The following is a 7,941-nucleotide window of genomic DNA, read 5'->3' as shown; positions in this document are numbered from 1 at the left end:
TCTGATTATGCTCTTCATTTGTGTCGCTTCTTTCCAGGCACAAGATCTATCTTCTACCCTAAAATCTTGGTCCTACCCTGTCCAGAACACGAGGTACTAAAAACCGGCTCTTCCGCAGAAGTTCTTAGCAAGCTACTATGGGATTCTCAATCTAATCATTATGTCATTGCATCAAGACCCACCTACATCACAAATATGCATACAGGCTATTCACGACTTCTATAGTTTCACTGTTCACGGGAAGAAAAAAATAGTACATACACACGGCCCGAATACTCAAATTTCTTGGTGAAGGTAAAAAGTCGCGTTTAACAGATACTAGGTTGTACATCATGTAGGAAGTATGGCCGGCGGGTAAGCATATGTCATAACTTTGCAATGTGGATGTTTGCTCCACACAGGAACAAACATTTGATGATCGATAAAACTGATTCAGAAGTCCATATCGACAGTTGCCATAAAGGTAGCCATGCCGATCAGGAGTTGTATAATCTACCCTGCTGAGGAATGAGCTAGACCATCGCCACAATGAAGTTTTTGGTGGTGGTGATGATCCTTCTGACCACCTCTTTGCCAGGTGAGATATTAAACGTTAAGTTTCAATCAGCTGTTATCCCTGAATGAGTTATTTAGGTGATCGTATGTCTTGGTGATAATGGTTCGAGTCTTAAGTGGATAGATTCGCGAGCAGGCAATCGGTTGGCTAATCCTGCCCTTTTTCCCAGGGATCATTTCACATAACTGGTGTGTTACGCAGAGGGGCGCTTATACCCGCTATATATACGGATAGGCACCCGGGTTTCACACTAGTGCACACAGGCTGTAGGGATCTTGACACGAACATTAACACGAACGGCACAAGCCTTTTCATAGGTAGTACCATACTAGAGAGTGTGTCGGGCGTCAAGTGCTGTACTCCGTCTGACTTGGTTCATCTCGTGGTTTTCCGTGCAAGGATCCGTGCAAAGGCCATTGGTATGAACTAAAAATGAATATTTTTAGTATGATAATTCTGGTAATTCAACAGAGCAAACCCCAAACCTGAAAAGCGGTATGTCGTGATTCTATTAGATGCGTTTCATTTAAGATCTGTTGCATGGATTCAAGAGAACTGGTGTGTTACGCAGAGGGGCGCTTATACCTGCTATACGGATAGCAGGTATAGGCGATATGACCTCGCTGTGCCATACTCACATATCGCGTCCCGTGAAGGCCTATATAGCTATCAGGTGCAGAATTTGGTATATACATTTTGCTAATTAGAGGATAAGGGTTCTATATTAAGCATAGACCACCGTTATATAAATGTCTCTCGTCTAGAACCGGTATACCGGTAAGTATTACGCTCCGCATCAAGGAATATGTGGATTTGAGTAAGTAGTCCATAGGAAGCAAAAAACTAAAAGTTACGAAAACGTTCTTGACTCAAATTGGCTCCTGTTGTTTGGGTATAGATGAGATGGCAGGACGCGGGCTGGATAGTTCGACACGTAGATACATTATCTCATATATATGGCCCGTCTAACTCCTCTTTCGAGAATAAAAGGGTGTCCCTGAATGCAGTGTAGATGCTTCGTAGAAAATTACAAAGGAGTAGGGGTTATTTCTAGGTCTCAAATGTTCAATTATTTCAATATATTTTACCAGTAGATAACAGCCACGTCTGAGGCCTGTTTGGATTTGTTCATGAGTACATTAAAAGAATATATACTATAAGACAGGTTAATAACATTATTATGGTATCAAATTGTCGTTAACGTATGTTCAGACCAAAGTTGAACACACGTCCTATTTTATTCCGTTATTAAAAGCCGCTGTAGTTACCTCTCTATCATTTTCTACCAGGCACCTACAATGGAGATATGTACCAAACAACAAACTATCCACCAAACAAAAAAAGGTGAAGGTTGCCTTTGTTTAGTAGATGGTTTGTTCCACAATACAGCCGGACCCTCAAACTGTTAACTGCCGCTGAAATACTGTCTGATTGCTTGTAGTAGGTATAGTAGGTGCACCGGTGAGGGTTCCAGTTTGAAAGTTGGTCTGCTCCAGTTCGTGTTTATACATGCCTAGACCTTTATTGCACAACGATTGCACATGGCACAATGTATGGGAAAGTACAAACAAACAAAAGTAACAGATAATAGAATAAATGTGTCGGATGAGACCTACATGTAATGTAGAATAAAACCTTACATATCCTCTAATATATTTACAATCAAGTGGGGTTAATCACGGTATTGTTTCTAATATCAAGGCAGTCTTTTTTATATTTACCTATTTTGGTTACCTATTGTGGGAATCATTACATGTAAAAATATATTCAAGTCTGTCTCTTAGATCGAGACTCTTGAAATATGTTGTACTTGATTCAAGAATTGTAAAGAGCTTATTACGTAAAACATAATATTCAACGGGGGATGCCCTCACATCGGACGGTTTTTCGCGCGCTCGAACTCACGGTGCTCTATCGCTAGTTGTCAGGGACTAGTCAGTTTTTGATGAATCGATTTTAAAAACATTTGGGTACAGAACATACTTGAGTAAGAAATGGACCCATATCGTTCACGGGCCCTTCACTCTCCGCGTTACAAGCGGAAAATGCCAAATGCTGTGAAACGATTTTGTGAATGGCCGACACTAAACAGTGTGTTCTAACTTCGCACGTTTTTGCTGTTTTCAGAACTTAGTGATGACTTTAAGTAAACAGAAAAAAATAACTGAATTCTATGACATGTCAGCTTTCTTTTGATGGTAAAATAGCGATTGTGTGTACTTCTTGTCTCATGAGAGAAGGGTTGTATCTAACGGCTTACACAATCAACGTGGTTCCATGGGAATTAAGTGCAGACGACAGTGGTGTTTACGTTGTTTTTCTCGGGTCAGTTTTCCACAAAGCAAACACTCAGACCGACATTTCTACTGTTTTGTAAAGCCTCATGTTCTTATGTATGTAGCAGTTGTCTTACTGCTTGGCAAAGGTGGTATTTTTCTGGGCACGACTCGCCGCTACCAAATGACCCTCCTCTCAGCGCCGGCATCATTACTATTGGCGAAGTTATGTTTTTTTAACAAAACGATTAATGAATGAATGAAAGACCTTTATTGTACGCTTGTGCTCTAACGAGCTAAGTACAGGTCATGGGTAGACAGGGAAAGAAAACAGTAATGACACTTACATACTATATAACCTAATGCGATCCACTATTTACAGGTTCAGCTTCTTCTCGCTTCTTTACGCAGTTAAAGATGTACGAACATATTGAGCTAATCATACATGGTTTGTCAAGTTTCATGAGGAATTCGAATTTTTCTATTCTATCTAAATGTCTAAAGCTTGGGAACTCATCTATTACATAAGTATAGAGGGAATCCCTCTCATTTCTATATAATGTGCAGTCAACTACAAAATGGCATTCATCTTCAATATAATCTAGATTACAAAATTGGCAGATCCTTTGCTGTAGAGGAATGTGGTTGTGTCTTCCCTTTTCTATGTGGAGTTTGTGTGAACTTATCCGGAGTTTTGTGATGGCTGTTCTGTGTCGAATGTTTGTAATTCTCAGATATTTTTCCTCGTGGTAAGTATTTTTTAGTAATCTATATGTTCGTAATTTGTTGTTGTTACGAATTTCTGCTGTAAAAGTTTGGAAATACATGTCTTTTAAACGTTGATCAAGGGATGGAATAATTTGTGAAGAATTTAAGACACACGACATCGGCGAATTCCATACGTAGGCAAAACCACACTCCTCTAGCGTCTTGCGGACTCCCGAAGCCCAGCATTTAGCGCCGGATGCATCCAGTTCAAGTTGACATAATAGAGCGTCTGCTGAGAGACTATCAACCGGCACGTTCTGGCGTATTCTGATATAGTGTTTAAATGGCGTTCAGAGATGCTTCTAGTTTGAGGGGATAACGCCCCAATTCCGCCATTACGGCAAGATTGCAGGCGGATCTGGGAACGTATAAAGTATTGTTTACAGAATTTTAAATGAGCTGCTTCGATAGGTGATGATTTTGGACTTTTGAATGATCCCCAAATTTCGGAGCCATACAACAATATTGGCTTTACACATGTGTCAAAAAGTTTGTTTCTTACAGATATTGTCGCGTTGGCTTTGTTTAGAGATTGATTGACTCCAAACAGTGCTTTCAGACCTTTGTTGTACAAGTGTTTGTTGTTTGCCTTGAACGTACCGGCTGCATTAACAACAATACCAAGGTAACAATAGTTTGTAACTATCTCTACTACATTGCTGTTGTACAAAAACTTACAGTCTTTTGGCAGACGGCCTCCCTTTGTAAAGACCACTACTTTGGTCTTCTTTAAGTTAACATTCAATTTCCATGTTTTACAATAAGTTTCTAATCTATCTAAAGATGTTTGTAGACCCCCGTTTAGATTCAGAAAATATAACTAAGTCATCTGCGTATAACAGGCAAGATACTTTCTTATTATGTAATATGGGGGGGTTACAAGAATGATCATTAAACTCATTTGCTAAATCACTAATGTATAAATTAAATAGTGTTGGACTCAGGTTACAGCCTTGTCGAACCCCACAGTTAGTTACGAAAGTTTCGGTAAGACCGCGGTTAGTTTTGATACAATTTATTGTTTTGGAATACATGTCTTTGATAGTCATTAAAAATTTGCCTCCTATTCCAAGTTCATTCAATTTTCGTAGAAGTCCATCTCTCCAAACAGAATCAAATGCTTTACTAAAATCTACAAAAACAGGCATATAGTCGTGCATTTTTACTTAGATATTTGCTAACTAAAGTAGACAGTACAAAAAGATTATCGGTTGTTCTAAAGTTTTTCCTAAAACCGGCCTGTTGGGGTTTGAGAAGGCTGTAATGTTCAGCATAGTTAACTAGTCGGGTATTTAAAATGGAGCAGAATAGTTTACCAAGACAACTGATTATGGAGATTCCTCGGTAATTGTCTGGAAGTGAAGTGTCCCCGGATTTATGTATAGGTACAATATGACTTAGAGACCATTCTTTGGGATAGTAACCGTTTTGTAGACATGAGTTAAAAATATGTAGAAGGGGTTTCTTTAGTATGGTCTTCCCGCATTTCAACATTTCATTTAGAACCATATCGCCCCCGCTAGATTTCTTGTTTTTTAGATTGGAGATTGCTATGTCTAGTTCTTCCCCTGTTATAAGACTGTCTAAAGTACAATTCTCCGGCGAGGGAGGGAGGGGGGAGAAGTCCACTTATTAATAACTATATAGAACTATATACTTTGCATACAAATAACAGCTCTATGCATTGACTACAATTATTTGCCTTTTTAATTAGCAAAGTCAGCGGCAACAAACACGGCGTACTTTTCATAATATTGTATCATTCTGTAAAAAAATCCGTCCGAACTTAGGGCACGTCCGAACTTAGGGCACCCCCCATAGCAAATCCCATAACAAAGTGGAATCAATTATCAATATGCTTTGGACTAAATGGACAAAACCTTTGGTCAGGGGCTACATTGTAATATATACCTGTTTCAATATTCGAACTATTGCTGCTGATTTTTAATTGAGTTTTTTTTTTAATTTGCTAAGAAAAGACAGTGTAGAATTATTTCTAATGCAACTAAACCACTCTTGTATGTGGGTATCTTGTAGCCGATGGCGAAGTTGGTGTGTAAAATAATTTGCTAAAAAGTCAAATGCTTTTTTCATATTAACAAAACAAAATTTGCCTTTCTCTGTATATATTTTTCGCGAAGGGATTTTAGGATAAAGACATTGTTGGCTGTCCGGCACTTCTTCCTAAAACCAACTATACCTTTAAGACAAATGATATATCGCAGAAAGTTACATATACCGAGAAAAGGTTGCGCTTTTTTCTATTTCACTAGTATTTGCGACATTTTCTGTTATAATTAACAAATTGTGTTTCTGTCGTACGTATAATATGTTTCTTTCTTTTTTTTTACAATTTTTGGCATATTTCTCTACGAAGCAATTAAATAAACCGGGAGAGACGCCCCCATTCAGTGTACATGTTCCCGGGCGATTATACCAGCCCATGGAGACTTCCAGACTAGAACAAAAAATGATTCTCCCATGTATACGTGTTCTTACACTTCCCACGAGCATAAAACAAAAACAACAACGACATTTTGTGTCCCTGAACTAACACACCATGTTAAGCATTTCTCTAAGCGGAATTTAAGCAAACCTAACTATTAAGTTAAACGGGAGAGACCTCCCGTAAATCTTCCATTCCAGAAAATTTCCATTTGTCTACTTCACAACTGAAAATTTACTGTTATAGATGAAAAAAACTTAATTTTTTTGGCACAAAATGAGTGTTTGTTGAATCTGAAATGCGCTTGGTTGCTGGGGGAACCGTACGAAGGACCGTACGAAGAACTATACAACAGGGCTTCATTGGGTCAGTTCTCTTAGTTCGAAACCCATTTCTGAAATAAGTTCTGAACGATCAGATTAGAAAAAAGGTTTTGAACAAAGAGAACCGACCCAATGAAGACTTGTTGCATTGTTCCTATGGTCAAAGAACTATCACCCAGTACAGTTTTTATAATCATCTCTAATTTTGAATTTTCTATTTCTGTCTCAAAAATATTTCTTAATAGTATTGCCACAAATAATGTGATAAGCAGAGTGCATGTAAATTTACTCTTTTTAGCATTCAATTTGCTACAACTCAAGTCACCAAGGTGAGCAATTATTTAAGTCATTAATAGTGCACACCCATGGTACCCAACCAGCAATTCCCATACGGCTTTAGGCCACCTTTTTTTAAAAAAAAGCTTTCTTGTTACACTTCTCTCGGTCACAAAGATCATATAAGCATGCTTAAATTCTGTTTTAGATATATACCGTAAATAGACGTAGTTTAAAGGCACACTGTGTAACGCATACGTAACTTTTTGGCACCAAAACTATTTTAGCATATTTCCATCATCATCGTGTTCATGCCTCTGTGATTTAGCTGATATCAAAGATGTATCGGTAGATGAATAGCATTCCTTCGCAAGGCTTTAGATAAAAATTTAGATATTCAAGTCGTTCCCAAGGCTGTCCGTTTGTGATATTTCAACAATGAGTCAACATGGCAACAGATGATTGGCATTGGATTGTTCACTTCAAAGCTTGTAACCGCGTAAGGTCATCCGTTTCACCGCTAAAACAAACATCGATTATGTACCAATAGACATGCCAATATGTGCCTATATTTACAGGAGGTCAGATGGTATCTATCAGCTACACAAATATCCTTAGTCTCCCGCACATTTTCCAAACAAGCAAATATTACCAAAATCTTGCAGAATATGTATTTCTTCTATGAAGCCAGTAGAGCAGTTTTAGTAATAATAATAATAATAGTGACCAGGGCGTTTTTTTTTCATTCACTATTAATCATTTTCCAGTTGCACCGTAAAATTTTGGCAGCTGAAAGGTGGTGGAAAACATCCTTAGCTAGTGGTAGACGAATATGGTGGATGGATATCATATTTATGGTTTACATGTACGGGGTATCGATGTTTACATTAGGGTCTTTTGGCGTAGTGGTAGCGTGTTCGGCCTTGAACCAAGATGTCCAGGGTTTGAATCCTACCTTGTCACCGATCTTGTGCCCTTAAGAAAGGCACTTACATGTAACACGACTTTCCTCACACCACTCAGGTGAAAATGAGTACCTAGCTTTGGTTAGGGACATCCCTCGGATAGGATATTAAATGGGGGTTAAATGTTTGGGACAGCCATACCCCACGAATGGTAAAGAACCAACCACACCTTTCGTAACAAAGTAGGGGCAAGCCCTGGTGTGCGATGAGACACGTACTTGTTTGACTATTTACTACGGACACCAGGAAGAGTAGTGTGAAATTCACACTTATGGAGATGCTAAGCAAACAAACAAACAAGCAACAAAAATCATTTGGCAATTGCCCAAAG

The sequence above is a fragment of the Branchiostoma belcheri genome, unplaced genomic scaffold, assembly GCF_001625305.1.
Source record: "Branchiostoma belcheri isolate BF01 breed outbred unplaced genomic scaffold, Haploidv18h27 scaffold120, whole genome shotgun sequence".
NCBI classification, from domain to species: Eukaryota; Metazoa; Chordata; class Leptocardii; order Amphioxiformes; family Branchiostomatidae; genus Branchiostoma; species Branchiostoma belcheri.
The sequence above is the reverse complement of the archived record's forward strand: the minus strand, read 5'-3'. Positions refer to the sequence as shown.